Genomic DNA, 20,360 nt, shown 5'->3' on the forward strand with positions numbered 1-20,360 from the left:
TGACCTTTTAAACTTTAGGCATTATATAAAACTTCATCTTTTAACTAAACTGCGTCATCACATTAAATCACGCAGTGACATGAAGTCATCTTGGCAAATCTAGCCACGAACTGCCCCACCTAACAGGTGGGTCTTCCTTTTATACCCTGTAGAAAAAAACCTGTCACTTGACCTCTACTGGCGGGAAAATGACATCACTCCACCATCACAAGACCATTACCTCAAGTCCAGTATAACTTCAACCCCAGTCACGTGACAAGGGTACCACTGTCACGTGTCACGGTATGTAACATAAGCTGCTAGCCGGAGTGAGAGTTACATAAGGTTAGATGACTGAGTGAATACATTCGCATATTAACAGGAAGTGAATGGCCTCTGCCCAGTGTGAATTCGCTCATGTTCCTTCAATTGTGATGATTGAGTGAATCCCTTCCCACAGTGTGAGCAGGTGAACGGCCTCTCCCCAGCGTGAACTGACTGGTGTGCTTGTAGGACAGATAACTGTGTGAATCCCTTCCCACAGTCTGAGCAGGTGAACGGCCTCTCCCCAGTGTGAACTCGCTGGTGTCTCTGTAGGTTGCATGACAGAGTGAATCTCTTCCCACAGACTGAGCAGGTGAATGGCCTCTCCCCAGTGTGAATTCGCTCATGTACCTTCAATTGAGATGATTGAGTGAATCCCTTCCCACAGAATGTGCAGGTGAACGGCCTCTCCCCAGCGTGAACTGACTGGTGTGCTTGTAGGACAGATAACTGTGTGAATCACTTCCCACAGTCTGAGCAGGTGAACGGCCTCTCCCCAGTGTGAACTCGCTGGTGTCTCTGTAGGTTGCATGACAGAGTGAATCTCTTCCCACAGACTGAGCAGGTGAATGGCCTCTCCCCAGTGTGAATTCGCTCATGTACCTTCAATTGAGATGATTGAGTGAATCCCTTCCCACAGAATATGCAGGTGAACGGCCTCTCCCCAGTGTGAACTGACTGGTGTGCTTGTAGGACAGATAACTGTGTGAATCCCTTCCCACAGTCTGAGCAGGTGAACGGCCTCTCCCCAGTGTGAACTCGCTGGTGTCTCTGTAGGTTGCATGACAGAGTGAATCTCTTCCCACAGTCTGTGCAGGTGAATGGCCTCTCCCCAGTGTGAATTCGCTCATGTACCTTCAATTGAGATGATTGAGTGAATCCCTTCCCACAGAATATGCAGGTGAACGGCTTCTCCCCAGTGTGAACTCGCTGGTGTCTCTGTAGGTTGCATGACAGAGTGAATCTCTTCCCACAGACTGAGCAGGTGAATGGCCTCTCCCCAGTGTGAATTCGCTCATGTACCTTCAATTGAGATGATTGAGTGAATCCCTTCCCAGTGAATATGCAGGTGAACGGCCTCTCCCCAGTGTGAACTGACTGGTGTGCTTGTAGGGTAGCTAACTGTGTGAATCCCTTCCCACAGACTGAGCAGATGAACGGCCTCTCCCCAGTGTGAACTCGCTGATGTACCTTCAGTTGAGATGACGAAGTGAATCCCTTCCCACAGTCTGAGTAGGTGAACGGCCTCTCCCCCGTGTGAACTCGCTGATGTACCTTCAGTTGAGATGACCGAGTGAATCCCTTCCCACAGTCTGAGCAGGTGAACGGCCTCTTGCCGGTGTGAACTGACTGGTGTGCTTGCAGGCCAGACAACTGTGTGAATCCCTTCCCACAGTCCGAGCAGGTGAACGGCCTCTCTCCGGTGTGAACTCGCTGATGTACCTTCAGTTGAGATGACGAAGTGAATCCCTTCCCACAGTCTGAGCAGGTGAATGGCCTCTCCCCAGTGTGAACTCACTGATGTACCTTCAGTTGAGATGACCGAGTGAATCCCTTCCCACACTCCGAGCAGGTGAATGGCCACTCTCCAGTGTGAACTGACTGGTGTGTCAGTAGGTAAGATGACAGAGTGAATCCCTTCCCACAGTCTGAGCAGGTGAACGGCCTCTCTCCGGTGTGAACTCGCTGATGTACCTTCAGTTGAGATGACGAAGTGAATCCCTTCCCACAGTCTGAGCAGGTGAATGGCCTCTCGCCAGTGTGAACTCGCTGATGTACCTTCAGTTGAGATGACCGAGTGAATCCCTTCCCACACTCCGAGCAGGTGAATGGCCACTCTCCAGTGTGAACTGACTGGTGTGTCAGTAGGTAAGATGACAGAGTGAATCCCTTCCCACAGTCTGAGCAGGTGAATGGCCTCTCCCCAGTGTGAACTCGCTGATGTACCTTCAGTTGAGATGACCGAGTGAATCCCTTCCCACAATCCGAGCAGGTGAATGGCCACTCTCCAGTGTAAACTGACTGGTGTGTCAGTAGGTAAGATGTCAGAGTGAATCCCTTCCCACAGTCTGAGCAGTTGAACGGCCTTTCCCCAGTGTGAACTGACTGGTGTGCTTGCAGGCCAGAGAACTGTGTGAATCCCTCCCCACAGTCTGAGCAGGTGAATGGCCTCTCTCCGGTGTGAACTCGCTGATGTACCATCAGTTGGGATGAGTAAGTGAATCCTTTCCCACAGTCCGAGCAGGTGAACGGCTGCTCCCCGTTGTGAACTCGCTGGTGAGCCATTAGGTCAGAAGACCGAGTGAATCCTGCCCCACAACTTCAGCAGATGAGCAGCCTCTGCCCAGTGTGAACTGACTGGTTTGTCCACAGGTGGGAAGACGACTGAATCCCTTCCCACACACAGAGCAGGTGAATGGCCTTGTCCAGTGTGAACTTGCTGATGTACCTTCAGTTGAGAAGACCCACTGAATCCATTCTCACAGTCACAGCAGATGAACGGCCTCTCCCCTGTGTAAAATGACCGCTGTGCCAGTCGGTCAGTTGACTAAATGAATCCCTCCCCACAGTCTGAGCAGGAAGGATGATCGAGTGTATCCCTTGCTTCACTTACTACATATCTGGACAGAGACAGCAAAATTGGCGCGTTGTGTTCGAGATTCCCGTAGATAAATTCCTTGTTGTTTTTAGCCTGTAAAAAGATTTACAAAATCTATCAATTTGTGTAGGACAACTTTTCATATGAGATCACTTGAGTTGTCAAGGTGTGATCTGGCAACACACTCTTACAGTGAAGTTCATCCCAAGTTGGAGAGGGAAATCATCTTCTAACTGGGCAGAGTGCTGGTATCTGGAATGACCATCAAACTCTCTGATGCTCTTCCTCTCTTCCTCTCTCTATAAGAATGGGGCATTTCTGCCATCTCCAATCTGTGACCTGACTCAGTTTGACTCTTTCCATTGGTATTATTCCCTGTTCCCACTGAGCTGCATGGGCTCCTGGCCCCACAGTAACTGAAACACTCTCACACAAATAGCCTGCAGTGCATTCTACGCACCCACCACTCTCTGTGTAAAAAACTTGCCCCTGACATCCCCTCGGTATCTATTTCCAAGTACCATAAAACTATGCGCCCTCATGTTAGCCATTTCAGTCCTGGGAATAAACCTCTGGCTATCCACACAATCAATGCCCCTCATCATCTAATACACCTAAAAAAGGCTCTAAACATAAACAAGGAAATTGTACATTGCTTTGGGAAACTGTTAGAAGTATACAAGATTATGAGGGTATAGATAAGGTAAATGTAAACAGCTTTTTCCACCAAGGTTGTGTGGGATGACAACCAGAGGTCATGGGTAAGTGGGGAAGATGAAAATTTAATGGGAACATTTGGAAAAGCTCTTTACTGAAATGGTCGTGAGAGTGTGGAATGAGAAGTCAGCATGTGGTGAATATGAGCTCGGTTTCACCATTTCAAAGAGGTTTTGAAGGAAGCCTGGATGGTAGGGGTATGGAGGGCGATGGTCTCGGTGCAGGTACTTGCAATAGACAGCTTAAGTGTTTTTTTGGCATTGACTAGATGGGCCAAATGGCCTGTTTCCATATTGAACGTCTCCATGATTCTATGACAGAGAAGCTGGACAAACTTGTTTGGAAGGGAAAAGGTTGGAGTGACAATGAAGCAGCAATGGCTGGAGTTTCTGGGAGCAATTCGGGAGCTGAGCGATCGATACATCCCAAAGAAATGGAAGCATTGGAAAGGCAGGAGGACACAATCGTGGCTGTAATGAGGAGCCAAAGCCAACATAAAAGCCAAAGAGAGGGCAAACAAACATGCAAAAGCTATTGGGAAGCTAGAAACCAACAGACAACAAAGAAAGAAAAAGTTCAGATGAGCTCAGAGCATGGATGATGATTAATGAGTCTTGGTAGCACTCAAATGTCTGAGGCATTTAAAAGAACAAAATATCCAGGGCTTCAATATCTCCTGAAAGCCAAGGTTCCCTGCACCAGTTACATTTCAACTTTTACATTGTTAGGCACATAGAAACTCTACACCCTCAAAATTTCACTTTTGAAGGCCTCCCACTTACAAAGTACTCCTTTATCAGAAAACAGCCTGTCCCAAACCACACCTATCAGATCCTTTCTGACACCATCAAAATTGACCTCTCTCCAATTTAGAATCTAAACTCATGGTCCAGACCTCTCTTTTTCCATCTTTATTTTGAATTTCTTGGCATTATGATCACTAATTTCTGTCGCCAGCCCTGATCATTTCCTAACAGCTTATTGCACACTTCTACATCGGGAATTTTACGTACCGATTCAGGGCATATTTGACAAACTCTATCCTATCTAGACCTTTTACAGTATGGGAGTCCCAGTCAACACATGGAAAGTTAAAATCACTTACTGAATCAACTTTTGTTTCTTGGGATGGTCTGCAATCTCTCTACAAATTTGTTCCCCTGAATCCCTCAGACTGTTGGGTGCCACCACATCCCAATGATGTCTACAAATTCCCTTTCCTGAACTCATCTGGCTTTCCTACGATGCTTCTTGCATTGTGACATATGGAGCTCAGCACATTCATCGCACAATGCTCAACCATTTGATTGCTGACTCTGTCTGAAGTCTGAACAACATCTGACTGGTATGTGTAGAGATAACATCTGAAGTTTGTGTAGAGATAGCAGGAGCTCTGACGGAGATCTTTCAGATGTCATTAGAAACGTGGATTGTGCCGGAGGATTGGCGTATTGCTCATGTGGTTCCATTGTTTAAAAAGGGTTCTAGAAGTAAGCCTAGCAATTATAGACCTGTCAGTTTGACATCAGTGGTGGGTAAATCAATGGAAAGTATTCTTAGAGATAGTATTTATAATTATCTGGATAGACGGGATCTGATTAGGAGTAGCCAGCATGGATTTGTGCGTGGAAGGTCATGTTTGACAAACCTTATTGAATTTTTTGAAGAAGTTACGAGGAATGTTGATGAGGGTAAGGCAGTGGATTATAGATAGATAGATAGATACTTTATTCATCCCCATGGGGAAATTCAACATTTTTTCCAATGTCCCATACACTTGTTGTAGCAAAACTAATTACATACAATACTTAACTCAGTAAAAATATGATATGCATCTAAAGACACCCTCTCAATAAGCATTAATAAATAGCTTTTAAAAAGTTCTTAAGTAGTTTACTTAAATACATTGAGTCCTAACCCCGGCACTTTAACATATCTTACTCCTGGTGGTTGAATTGTAAAGCCAAATGGCATTGGGGAGTAATGATCTCTTCATCCTGTCTGAGGAGCATTGCATTGATAGCAACCTGTCGCTGAAACTGCTTCTCTGTCTCTGGATGGTGCTATGTAGAGGATGTTCAGGGTTTTCCATGATTGACCGTAGCCTACTCAGCGCCCTTCGCTCAGCTACCGATGTTATACTCTCCAGTACTTTGCCCACGACAGAGCCCGCCTTCCTTACCAGCTTATTAAGATGTGAGGCGTCCCTCTTCTTAATGCTGCCTCCCCAACATGCCACCACAAAGAAGAGGGCGCTCTCCACAACTGACCTATAGAACATCTTCAGCATCTCACTACAAACATTGAATGACGCCAACCTTCTAAGGAAGTACAGTCGACCCTGTGCCTTCCTGCACAAGGCATCTGTGTTGGCAGTCCAGTCTAGCTTCTCGTCTAACTGCACTCCCAGATACTTGTAGGTCTTAACCTGCTCCACACATTCTCCATTAATAATCACTGGCTCCATATGAGGCCTAGATCTCCTAAAGTCCACCACCATCTCCTTGGTCTATATATGTAGTCTATATGGACTTCAGCAAGGCCTTTGACAAAGTTCCACATGGAAGGTTAGTTAAGAAGGTTCAGTCGTTAGGTATTAATGCTGGAGTAATAAAATGGATTCAACAGTGGCTAGATGGGAGATGCCAGAGAGTAGTCGTGGATAATTGTTTATCGGGATGGAGGCCGGTGACTAGCGGGGTGCCTCAGGGATCTGTTTTGGTCCCAATGTTGTTTGTAATATAAATAAATGATTGGATGATGGGGTGGTAAATTGGATTAGTAAGTATGCTGATGATACTAAGGTAGGAGGTGTTGTGGATAATGAGGTGGGTTTTCAAAGCTTGCAGGGAGATTTATGCCAGCTAGAAGAATGGGCTGAACGTTGGCAGATGGAGTTTAATGCTGAGGAGTGTGAGGTTCTACATTTTGGCAGGAATAATCCAAATAGAACATACAGGGTAAATGGTAGGGCATTGAGGAATGCAGTGGAACAGAGAGATCTAGGAGTAACAGTGCATAGTTCCCTGTAGGTGGAGTCTCATGTAGACAGGGTGGTGAAGAAGGCTATTGGAAGGCTGGCCTTTATAAATCAGAGCATTGAGTACAGAAGTTGGGATGTAATGTTAAAATTGTACAAGGCATTGGTAAGGCCAAATTTGGAATATTGTGTACAGTTCTGGTCACTGAATTATAGGAAAGATATCAATAAATTAGAGAGAGTGCAGAGACGATTTACTTGGATGTTACCTGGGTTTCAGCACTTAAGTTACAGAGAAAGGTTGAATGTTAGGTCTCTATTCATTGGAGCGTAGAAGGTTGAGGGGGGATTTGATCGAGGTATTTAAAATTTTGAGAGGGATAAATAGAGTTGACCTGAATAGGCTGTTTCCATTGAGAGTAGGGGAGATTCAAACGAGAGGACATGATTTGAGAGTTAGGGGGCAAAAGTTTAGGGGAAACACGAGGGGGTATTTCTTTACTCAGAGAGTGATAGCTGTGTGGAATGAGCTTCCTGTAGAAGTAGTAGAGGCCAGTTCAGTTGTGTCATTTAAGGTAAAATTGGATAGGTATATGGACAGGAAAGGAGTGGAGGGTTATGGGCTGAGTGCGGGTAGGTGGGACTAGGTGAGATTAAGAGTTCGGCATGGACTAGGAGGGCCGAGATGGCCTGTTTCTGTGCTGTGATTGTTATATGGTATCAAGAAAACAAACTCTCCCTCATTGTCACAAAAACAAAGGAGCTGATTGTGGAGGACAGGGGGAAAGGAGAGACAGACAATGCTGTCACCCTGTGACAGGTGAACAACCGACAGCTTCCCCAGTTTCCGAATCCCCAGTGGTGGGCACTTAATCTGGACTCCACCGCGTTTGAATCCCTTCTGCCAGCTGTGACTCTTTGCTATGACCCTATGGGGTGCTCAACTGAGGAAAGCCAATATCATGCACCCCACGAGGGACAGAAGTTCCCAGTCATGGTGATTGGACAGGATTAAGGAAAAGAGGGCAGTGCATTACGGGCCGAAGTTCCGCATTTCCCTTGGCGACAGACAGGACTGGTGGCTCCCCATACCATCGTTAGGGTTTGCCCTGGGTTCAAGTCCAAGAGCCTAGGGTTCCTTGCCTACATCCTGACGAAACAAGCCTCCAGCAACAAGGGAGACTGGCAAGACTTGGCCGCGGGCCAACTCCGATACTGGAAGGAGTCTGAGGTGAAGACAGGACATCTGGTAAGACAATCTTTTAATATTAACAGAACCCAAGACATTGCACATAATCTCTGCTTAATTTCAGACAATGAAGTTGACAGCACCAACTGCCCCCCATCCAGATCACCATGAAAGAAGGACAGACTCTCCCATCCCTTCCTCAATATGCCCTCAAGCCCGAGGCAACATTTTCTGAGGATGGAAGCTCTTTTGTGGATCCAGCAGGGAAACGATGTGATAGTGACGGACAGTGGCCTCTTTTGAAGCAGCTGTCTCCGCCCAGAAGGCTGAGCTGTTTGTTCTGACTTGTGCCTATATCCCAGCAACAGACTAAAGTGGGAACGTTTACACAGACTCCCGTTATGCATTTGGAATTGTACATGACTACGGGGATCTCTGGGAACATGGGGATTCCTGACTTCCTCTGGCTACTCCATTAGTAATGCCACCTTTGTAAACAACTTACTCACCGCTCTACAGCTACCTCGCATTTTGGTTGTTATTAAATGAGCAGCCCACACCCACATGTCCGACTGAGTCACTAAATACAATGCTTTAGCGGATGAAATAGCGAAAAGTGCGGCACAATCCTCGGTAGTTGTAGTCCCCTCGGGTTCCCGTCAAGCATCCCTCTGTGACTTAAGCAGAAAGGTTTGCCAGACATGAGGGAGGTACGTACTTTTCAGGGGGACGTCTCTGAGGAGGAGCGCAAATTGTGGTCCCAGATGGGATGCCTGAAAGAACCCAACCTAGCTTTTTGGATTACCCAGCGGGACAGGTTTGTGTTCCTACACAATTTTTACCAATATTGGTCGATCATATACACAATTGTACACACCTGGGAAAGGAGGGAATGGTTGGTAACCAGTACCCTGCACACCGGGTACATCTCCCTTGCCAGGTGGACCTTTTTGTGTCTACAAGTTGAATTGCCTAGAGTACATTGCTATAGATACTGCTTAGTTATTATCTGCTTAGTAGGTGGATTGAAGCTATTCCAACTACCAATAATACTGCTATGACAGCTATGAAGATATTATTACGGGAAATAATTCCCAGGTACGGCCTGCCAAAGATGCTGAGCTCTCACAATGGCCCACACTTTGTGGTGAAAGTAAACAAAGGGGTACGTAACGAACTAGCTATCCAGCAACAATTCCGCTGTGTACACCACCCACAGGCCGCTGGCAGAGTGGAAAGAGCCAATGGCACTCTGAAGAGTAAACTAGCCAGACTAACAGTGGAGACTGGACTCACTTGGCTGAAGGTCCGACCATTAGCCCGATTCCACATGAGGGTTACCCCACAGGGGAAAACAGGGTTGTCACCAGCTGAAATCATTTATAGATGGCCCATGAGGACACCCTGGTGACTAAGACCTTGTGTACCATTGCTCCCAGAAAGTCTACCAGCAAAATTGGATGCATAACCCATATATGTCAAACTCAAGGCACGCGGGCCAAATCCGGCCCACGGTGGAATTATCTGTGGCCCGCGAGATAATATCTAATTACTATTAAAGCTGGCCCCAGTAATCGAAGCGCCTATGGCGTATGATATGGCTAGTGCTGAGTTTATTCAGGCACCAGGTTTTCAGGATTTTTAGTGTTTATTCAGCAGTCTTGCTCGGCAGTCTTCATCATAAGAAACGGAATTTGTAAAGCGAAACACTTTGTAGTTATAGCAGAGACTGAGACACATGAGAGCAGGCTGAAAAAACGGAGGCAACGAAAGCTGCGTTTGCACGCGTCCAACTGATCCGGCCCGCATGAAGCTGCATTTTGCTCAATCCGGCCCGTGACCTAAAATGAGTTTGACACCCCTGGCATAACTGAAGGGAAGAGATTGGGAAATATGTATGCCAACTAACCAAAATTTTCCAAGCATCACATTCACAGGTACGATAGGCTTACAAGGAAGAGAACTACCCCGCAGAGAGGAGTGACAATCCCACAATAGAACCTGGCAATTTTGTCCTAATCATGAACTGGGATTGAGGGAAACTCGGACCTTGGTGGGAAGGACCATATCAGGTGTTACTGACCACTCCCACGGCTGTTTGTTACAGAAGGAACTGCGTAGAAGGGCTCTCTCAGACTTAAGGAAAATGTATTCGTTGCTAGTGGTGTTTGTGTTTTGTCTTATTGCTCAAACAACATCCGTGGGCCCCCATGTTAACAACTTTCTGTCTCTCTGTCACACCTATGCCAAACAGGCAGAACTAAGGGCCTGCTGGGTTTGTGCTGAAATTCCACAGCATGGTAAAACTATGATTCCAATGTCAGTAATCCTGCTCAACCAGAGTGAGGAACTCTCAGCTTGGGCTTTCTCAAATAACATCCGGGGAAGAGAGTGAGGAACTGTGGTCCAGTCAGAGATGACTGTGGCTGTCAGTGTTTTGAGGGATGGTATCTCAAGTTCCCATCAAATGGAACTTCCTACACTGGGAACATGCATCCTGGCCTTACTTGCAGGTGCCCAGCAGCCGAGACGAATAACTGAGACTGAGCGATTTTGGATGATCGCTTTTCTCTCCTATGGAGTAGCCAGGAATTCACGAGAGATAACCAAGTTACCTACAGCACTTGAGGAGCTGGCCACAACACTGCAGGAGCTCTGACAGAAACACAGGCCTAAGTAACAGAAATATCTACTGAAATGATTGCAATCTGGCAAACAGTCCTACAGAATTGTATGGCTTTAGATTTTATCCCAGCTGTGAAAGGGGGAACCTGTGCTATTATTGACACAGAATGCTGCACCTATATCCCTGATGAATCTAATAACATTACATCCCTTCCGAGCACACTGCCAAGGAGATTGACAGCATCAAGAAACTAGGGCAGGATTTACACCGGTTCACTGAAGGGTCAAAATGGTGGTCTTTGAAGGTCTGTTCAGTAATACGCGGAGCAGGATATTGCATTCTGGCCTAATAGTTGTCCATATCATTGTTATAAATACTGCTGTACGCTGCTTTTTCCCACTGATAAGTCAATGTTCACTGCTATCCCAATAATAAGCCCTGGATCACTAGTCACATCAAAGGCCTCCTAAACCAGAAGAAGAGGGCCTTTAAAGATGGTGATCGGTTGGAGCTTAAAAGAGTTCAGAAGGAACTCAGAGTACAGATAAGGGGGGCAAAGGAGCAGTATAGGAGAAAGCTAGAACAAAAGCTGCAGAAAAAAAGCATGAAGGAGGAGTGGGATGGGATGAAGATCATCACCGGATGCGGTGCAAAGCAGGGGGCAAACATAAGTGGAGATGTGGAGAAAGCAAACCAGCTGAACAACTTCTTCAATAGGTTCGACAGCACAATCTCATCCTCACCGCAGAACTCCACACCAGGCTTACTTCCCTCACAGGAAAATAGCCACTCACAGGAGACCTTGCCCACGCCCAGGATTACGGCTGCAACAGGTGGAAGGTCAACTGAGGAAGATCTGTACCAGCAAGGCGGCTGGACCGGATGGAGTTTCCCCACGATTACTGAGGGCCTGTGCGACTGAACTGGGAGAAACACTACAGCGCATCTTCAACATGAGTCTAGATCAGAGAAGAGTACCCAGACAGTGGAAAACATCCTGTATTGTCCTGGTACCAAAGAAACCACAACCAAAGGAGTTGAATGACTTCAGACCTGTTGCCTTGACGTCGCACGTGATGAAGACCATGGAGCGGCTGATAATACAGAATCTGAGGCCACAAACCAAGCACGCCCGGGATCCGCTTCAGTTTGCGTATAAGGAGAAGGTGGGAGTGGAGGATGCTATCATGTATTTGCTGCACAAATCACTCTCTCACCTAGATGGGGTCAGTTGTGCTGTGAAGATTACATTCCTTGACTTCTCTAGTCCCTTTAACACCATCCAGCCCAAGATCTTAAGGCACAAACTAACGGAGATGGGAGTAGACTCTCACATGGTGGATTGGATAGTGGACTACTTGACAGATAGACCTCAGTATGTGCGGTTGGGAGACTGTAGGTCTGACACGGTGGTCAGCAGCACAGGAGCGCCGCAGGGAACCGTACTCTCTCCGGTCCTGTTCACCCTGTACACATCAGACTTCCAATATAACTCGGAGTCCTGCCATGTGCCGAAGTTCGCTGATGACACGGCCATAGTGGGGTGTGTCAGGAATGGACAGGAGGAGGAGTATAGGAAACTGATACAGGACTTTGTGATATGGTGCAACTCAAACTACCTGCGTCTCAATATCACCAAGACCAAGGAGATGGTGGTGGACTTTAGGAGATCTAGGCCTCATATGGAGCCAGTGATCATTAATGGAGAATGTGTGGAGCAGGTTAAGACCTACAAGTATCTGGGAGTACAGTTAGACGAGAAGCTAGACTGGACTGCCAACACAGATGCCTTGTGCAGGAAGGCACAGAGTCGACATTACTTCCTTAGAAGGTTGGCGTCTTTCAATGTCTGCAGTGAGATGCTGAAGATGTTCTATAGGTCAGTTGTTGAGAGCGCCCTCTTCTTTGTGGTGGCGTGTTGGGGAGGAAGCATTAAGAAGAGGGACGCCTCACGTCTTAATAAGCTGGTAAGGAAGGCGGGCTCTGTCGTGGGCAAAGTACTGGAGAGTTTAACATCGGTAGCTGAGCGAAGGGCGCTGAGTAGGCTACGGTCAATTATGGAAAACCCTGAACATCCTCTACATCGTACCATCCAGAGACAGAGAAGCAGTTTCAGCGACAGGTTACTATCGATGCAATGCTCCTCAGACAGGATGAAGAGGTCAATACTCCCCAATGCCATTAGGCTTTACAATTCAACTGCCAGGACTTAAGACCTTTTTTTTTAAATCTATTATTAATGCTTTTTGAGTTAGTGATTTAAATGCATATCATATTATTACTGAGTTAAGTATTGTATGTAATTAGTTTTTGCTACAACAAGTGTATGGGACATTGGAAAAAAGGTTGAATTTCCCCATGGGGATGAATAAAGTATCTATCTATCTATCTATCTATCTATCTATCTATCTATCTATCTATCTATCATGTTGTACCCGATTACTTTCCCTGCAAAAAATTACTGCTCTGTTGATCATGTAATGATCAAAAGGAGGGAATGATAAAGTGTGTAAAAGGGTTAACACTTTATTAAAAAATAGCAGCCTGTTTTTCTGCAAGAAACTGCTGATGATCAACAGATTGGCTCAACCGATGTGCTGAGCCATATTTCTTCTTGAGGGTAGCTAGTTAGGGTTTCAGGATGCCTATCTCCTTGCACATTCACATGTAGAGATAGGACAGCTTCAGTCTGTTCTGTGTGTGCAAGCCATTATGACTGTTTTGTAATCTGTCTTTAGGGGCTCCAGCCTGTCATGTAGTAAATAACGTTGGCTCCAACCTGTCTTGTGTGGGGGGTATCTGAACGGATATATCTGTGGTGTAAGGGGAATTGTTAGTCAGTTAGTGGATTGGGCGGGAACAGTCATCGACTGTGCCTGTTTGAGCGACTAACTGAGTAAGCCCGATGCTTGAAATAAAGAGTTTGTACTTATACAGTCTCTCAGTGACTTTATCCAGATTCGACTTCCACAGAATGGGAGTGGTTTTAAAGGGCTGGGCTGCTGGAAGCACATTACCAGACCTGGACTGATTGCAACTGGGTCTGACAGAGGCATAACTGGTACTTCTGGGCATGTTCAGTCTCACTCCAGCTAATTCCTACCTTCCACTGTACAGGTATGTAATGTCTAAAGAACAGTGTTTCAGTAAATGAGACTCACCAAACTTTCTCCTGACAGAATCACTGGAATCTCTGAGCCAGTTGGGTTCTCTCCAGTTGATGCTCCCAGTCCTCGGGTTGGTTCACTTGTTGCTGTTCCCTCGTCATCAGTCGTGGTTTGCTTCCAGTTGGGGTTTTTCTTCCAATAAATCTCTCACTGCAGGTCTAACTTTAAATTGAAAGATAATGATGCACATTAACAACAAAAAAAAGAACCAAACATTTCTGCTTAATGTTATTAAGAACGAAACTCACTGAAATTTAAATATTGAAGGCAAATATACAGTAATGATCTCAGTGAGTAATCTTTTATTGTCCCAAACACATCACAAAACGATATCAGAATCAGAATCAGAATCAGACTTTAATCGCCAAGTACCTATGCACATACAAGGAATTTACTTCTGGCAGATGTTGTCTCTCTGCTCATAACAATAATAATGATAAATATAAATGAAAATATAGATTATACATACAGGTAGTGCAATCCAAGTAATAGTTAGCCGACAGTTAACCGGCAGTTAACCGTTCAGCAAAGTGACCGCAGTAGGGCCTGGTGTTCAGGAGCTCATCCCTGCTGAATATGACTGGATCCGCTTGAACAAAAACAATAAAAAGACACAAAAACACACAAAAAGCCAGAGAGCTCGGCACCGAGGCCGCCAGCTGCGGCGCCATTTTGAACATGATAAGAAGGAGCCATCATTCAATCATGGTAAGACATAAGGAACAGAATCAGATGATTCAATCCATCTGATCTGCTCCATCATTCAACTATGGTTGATTTTTATTCCAACACCATATTCTTGCCTTCCTCCTGTAACCCTGTAGCTACTTAGCAATCTTGAATGTATTAATCTCCGTCATAAATATATCCAAACGGCAGCCTCAACCAAACTCTGCGGCAACAAATTCCACACTTCAGACACCTTTTGGCCAAAAGATTTTTCTCAACTGAATTTTAACAGGAAGCATTTTTATTCTGAGACCATGCTGTCAGATCACAGACTCTCCGTCTAATGGAAACATCCTCTCCATGTCCACTGTATCCAGGCTTTTCAGTATTCGGTAGGTTTACTTAACCATACAACCCTCCACCACCCCCACCGTCCCTCTGAACTCCATCGAGCACAGGTCCGGAACCATCAAATGCTCCTCATACATAAAGCCGATCGTTCCTGATATTATTCATGTCAACCTTGTTATCAACACGCCACGTGATCTTGCGTCACAAAGCGGAGGGCGGGGCAGATCTCCGGCACACAGCCTCACGTGACCTGTTCGTGGGTCTCCTATTTCAACTCTGCGGAAACAGACAGCCTGGGCTCCTAGTTTGAATCGTTCAATGCAGATTAAGTGAAGTCGACACATTTATGCCGAGCCCATATAACTGGAAAATAAATGAGTAACTGGCCCTCAGTTCGGGGCTCACGGCCAACATCGGATCTCCCCGCTCGGGATCGGTCTCAATACTCACAAATAGGAAAGTGATATCTTCAGCCTGGAGACAGTAATCCGGATCCCCGGCTCCCCAATATAGGAGACGCGAAACCTTTCTCGATCCCGCAGACTTCAGCACTGAGCGTTAGAGAAAACACCACACACCCGGAAACAGTGAGCATGCGCGAAGTTTGCGGTACGTCATCAAGAGGGCGGGGCCTCAGAAATGGATGCGCGATGTTGCCCTCCTGCGGTTTAATGCGGGGGGGGGGGGGGGGGGGTAAACTTCATCACGTGACCCCCAGACAGATGTCCAGTTACCCACCACTCTGTGGAAAGAAGCAAACGCCGCTCACATCTCTTCTCACCTTAAATGTATTAGACATTTCAACCCCCAGGAAAAATATATCGTCTGTCCACTCTATCTATTCCTCTCGTAATCTTATAAACGTCCATCCAGTCTCACCCCAGCCTGCGCCGCTCTGGAGAAAACAACACAAGTCTGTCCAACCAGGACGGGCAGCATCCGTCGAAACGAGCAGTCAACGTTTCGGGCCGAGACCCTTCGTCAGTCCTGAGTTCCTCCAGCGTGTGTGTACGTGTTGATTTGACCACAGCATCAGCAGTGTACTTTGTGTGCGTCCAACCTCTCGTTATAGCTCTTGCTCTCTAACCCACGCAATATCCTGGTAAACCTCTTCCCCGCCCTCTCCAAAGCCCCGACATCCTTCCGAGAATGGGGGCGACCAGAACTGTATGAGACACTCCAGATGTGGTCTAACTAGTTTTATAAAACTGTGTTACGAACCGTAACGTTTTAGAAACGAACCAGCAGCAATAGAGTTCACACTGGAGTCTGGTTTTGATGTTAATACCACTCTCTTTATTGGTCTCTACTTATAACATAGTAACTTAACGAAATAAAGGAAAGTTAGCGTGTTAACTGTATATATGTGTAAATATTGCTCCCAGACTATCGAGCCTGACGGAACAAAGCTCAGAGTCTTGAGATGGTAAAGTAGGAAAGTTCAGTAATCCACGGAATAAATGATGGGAGAGAGATATTTGTAATCCAGGGTGAAATGTAGAGAAAAGGCCGTTACATCAAAATAACCGTCGACGACGTTCTTATCCTTTGAATCCGTCCACATACGAGTTATCAGCGAAAGTGACCTGTCACAGGAATACCGTCTTCCAGGGGTTACCACACAACATACCCAGGCAATGGTTAACACAAGATATTCCAAAATCCACTCCTATGGATTATACGAAGTGACAGCCACACACATTCGTTGTGGTTCCGTGTCCCGATGATCAACCCACTCTTGTGGGCATAGGAGAGTTCCAAGCCTCAACTGCGACTAACTGAAGCGATCAGCTTTTACAGTCTCTCTCTCTCTATCTATCTTTAGACTGGCCGACTGCCTGTCTGCAGATCGCTCTCTCTCTCTCTTATGGTTCGGTCCACAGTCAGCGCTGTCAGCCTGTGACTGACGTCATAGTCCCGCCTCCTGACGCCGGCGCTCTTAAAGAAACAGTCACAGTACGACCGCAGGCTCGTAACAGCCGCAACACAACTTCCCGACTTTTGAACTCAATGCTTCAACTAATAAAGACAACCATGCCATTTGCCTTCTTAACCACCCGATCAATCTGTGCAGACACTTTCAGGGAGCGATGAACTTGGAATCTAAGATCCCTCTGATCATGAACACAGTTCAGAGTTTTGCATTTAACAGTGTACTGTCTCATACATTCGACCTACCGAGCTGCCAGGATGATCATCACTAATCAAATCTCACTGAGATTTCTCAGGTCCTGTTGAATTTATTGCCAAGTGCACAAGTACGGGAAGGTACAGGTACAGAGAAACACTGACTTGTGGCAGCATCACAGGCAAGTACATTCAGTTAACACACGGAACACAAATTATACGATTCTCTGTCAGTAGCAATCTGTAAATATGTTTTATGTCATTAACAATATATAAAATACATTGTGTTATGATCAATATTAAAAAGTGCATTTTGTGTCAATAACAGACTTGGAAATGTTGAATTTGGTCCCTGTCTCCATTCCTCCTGTAATCCACAACCAGCTCCTTTGTTTTTGTCACAATGAGGGAGAGGTTGTTTTCTTGACACCACTGTGTCGGGGTGATGACTTCTTCTCTGTCGGCTGCCTCGTTATTATTTGAGATTAAGCCAGTCAGTGTAGTGTCGTCAGCAAATTTAATTAGCAGATTGAAGCTGTGGGTGGCAACAGGTCATGGGTGCACAGAGAGTGACACCCCTGTGGGGTATGTGTGCTGAGGGTCAGAGAGACAGAGGTGAGGGAGCCCACTCTTACCACCTGCCGGCGATCGGACAGGAAGTCCAGGATTCAGCTACACAAGGCAGGGTGAAGGCCGAGGTCTCTGAGCTTCTTGTCGATACTTCACTCCTTCGTATGGCTACTGCTCTGCCCATGACTGCAAGGAACTACAGAGAACTTTGGAGAGCAGAGAACATCAGAGAAACAGGCCTCCCCTCCATGGACTCTTCCTACACTTCCCCTGCCTCGGAAAAGCAGGCCATGTACTCAAAGACCCTCACAACCTGGACATTCTTGCGGCAAACCCGCTCCCCCAACGGGGAAGAGATACAAAAGCCTTAAAGCGCGTACCACCCGGCTCAAGGACGGCTTCCTGTCTGTGGTTATAATCCAAATGAATGATAAAATGGACTCGGCCTCACAATGTAACTGGACGTGACCCTGCACCATATGTCTATCTGCACTACACTTTCTCTGCAGCTGTAATGTTTTGTTACAGTTATTGTTCTGTCGTATATCAGCTCAATGTACTGTTGTAATATATCGATCTGTGTGGATGGTACGTCAGACAAGATTTTCACTGTTTCTCAGTACGTGATAAGAATAAACAAATTCCCCATTTTAATTGTGTGGAAATATTAGACAGACTGAGCTTCTGCTCTGGAACCTCAGAAGGAAACTGAACTGTTGTCATTTCTGTGGAAAGCAAATATCTGGAAAATGCTTCAATCTCGCATTACGATCTGTGGTAACTGGGATCAGGTGACCGGTGGTGGGTCTCCCATATCAATATCAGAATCAGGTTTAATAGCACCGGCATATGTCATGAAATTCGTTGTCCCTGCGGCAGCGGTAGAACCTAATCAATAACAATAGATTTTAACAATTGTGGTTTAAAATAAGAATATACATATTAAATAGTTAAATTACATAAATAGTGCAAGAATATTTATTTTTTAAAAAACGTAATAAACTATTTCAATTGTGTGGAACAATCTGACTGACCTGGTTGTTGCTTTGGAAATTGTGGAGTGAAGCTTAACTAAACTGTACACATTTATGAGAAGCTCAGATAAATAGAAAAGGCTAAATTCTCATATGAATGGGTCATATACCCAGAAATATTGGCTGCACTTTGGCAGGTCGAAACAGTGGAATAGACCATAAGACTATAAAATATTGGAGCGGAAGTAGACCATTCGGTCCATCGAGTCATGGGCTGATCCAATTCTTCCAGTCATCCCCACTGCCCTTCCTTCACCCCATACCCTTTGATGCGCTGGCTAATCAAACACCTATCTATCCCTGCCTTAAATGCACCCAATGACTTGGCCTCCACAGCCGCTCATGGCAACAAGTTCCACCGATTTACCACCCACTGACTAAAGTAATTTCTCCCCATCTCTGTTCGAAATGGACGTCCTTCAATTCTGAAGTCAAGCCCTCTTGTCCTAGTATCCCCTATCATGGGAAATTCACTTTGACATATCTAATCTGTTCAGGCCTTTTAACATTCAGAATGTTTCTATGAGATCCCCATTATTCCCCTGAACTCCAGGGAATACAGCCCAAGAGCGGCCAGACGTTCCTCTTATGGTAAACCTTTCATTCCTGGAATCATTCTCGTGAATCTTCTCTGAACCCTCTCCAACGTCAGTATATCATTTCTAAAATAATTATCACAAAACTGCACACAATAGTCTGTGTGACCTCAGGAGTGCCTTATAGAGCCTCACCATGGCAACCCTGCTCTTTCTATTCCATACCTCTAGAAATTAAAGCCAACATTGCATTTGCCTTCTTCACCACAGACCCATCCTGGAAGTTAACCTTTAGAGTATCTGACACAAGGACTCCCAAGTCCATTTGCATCTCTGCATTTTGAATTCTCTCTCCATCTAAACAATAGTCTGCCCTTTTATTTCTTCCACCAAAGTGCAAGACCATACACTTTACAACTTTGTATTTCATTTGCCACTTCTTTGCCCATTCCCCTGATCTGAAGCCCTACCCACTACTCAAGTCTCTCAGCCACATATGAATACGCCTGATCATGCTATTCTTCCAGCGATAGTACGTGGCACAGGCAGCAATCCCGAGATCCACAGGGGCTGTGTTGGCAACGTTTTTTTAATGCTCAATGTCAATGCATTGGATGACAGTATTGATGGCCCTGTGGCCAAATTTACAAATGAAGTCGAATATTGAAAGGACTGGATAGAGAGGTCGTGGAGGGTTTTTGTATCTGGATATCACAATGCCAAAAATACAACTGAAATATAGAATCGATAGGCTTGCTCCGCAGCTTGAGATTCTAATTTGGAGAATGGCGCTTTATTCACAAAATCCTCACAGCCCACAGTGACTGTGCACTGATCCCAGTAATGGAACCCGCCACTGCAGCCCCAAAATGCACTATGTACTGATTGCAAAGCTACGAAATTGCATGTGAATGGCCTCCCCTCCCCCAACTCCACTCTCTGCGTCACCAGCAGACTGGGACATCTCACATCTCGCTGCCTCCGCCAGGACATTAAACTGTGAACAACTGTGGTCAGGGACTGATCTCTGGGGTACTCCAAACGCTACCTCCTTCCAGTCTGAAAACGACCCACTCATCCAGCCACACACTACCGGCAGTTTATCGATCTCCAACGAAAAAGCCTAATCACCTACTCCTGAGGTTCAATACCATTGCTGACTCTGAGTTTACCACCGTCAAATGCCGGGAGGGACATAATAATCATAAAGTCTCTAGTCACAGCCGTGTAAATAAAATGTGATCTCAGTAGGTGTGTGGCGCATGCTCAGAATGCGAAGGAGACAGACAAACTGAGCCAAGTCACAGACTGATGAAGGGGAGGAATGATCCATTTTGATACAGAGAAGGAAGCAAAGAGTTTGATGGTGTGCCTGATGCCGGAACTGTGGCCAGTTAGAAGATGAAGTCTTGTTCCTTCAAATTGCTTTGAGCTGTGACTTTTTTTTTCTCAGAAGGCACCATTATCTGAGTTGAAATGTTGTCCTTCACCC

At 45.8% G+C, this 20,360-nt stretch overlaps 1 pseudogene; it reads right to left on the reverse strand.

The window, feature by feature from the left end:
• Window positions 1-316: 316 nt before the first annotated feature.
• Window positions 317-20,360, reverse strand: part of LOC140723378 (uncharacterized) — a 425,409-nt pseudogene continuing 405,365 nt past the window's right edge.

This window comes from Hemitrygon akajei, unplaced genomic scaffold (assembly GCF_048418815.1).
Source record: "Hemitrygon akajei unplaced genomic scaffold, sHemAka1.3 Scf000111, whole genome shotgun sequence".
In the NCBI taxonomy this organism is placed as follows: domain Eukaryota; kingdom Metazoa; phylum Chordata; class Chondrichthyes; order Myliobatiformes; family Dasyatidae; genus Hemitrygon; species Hemitrygon akajei.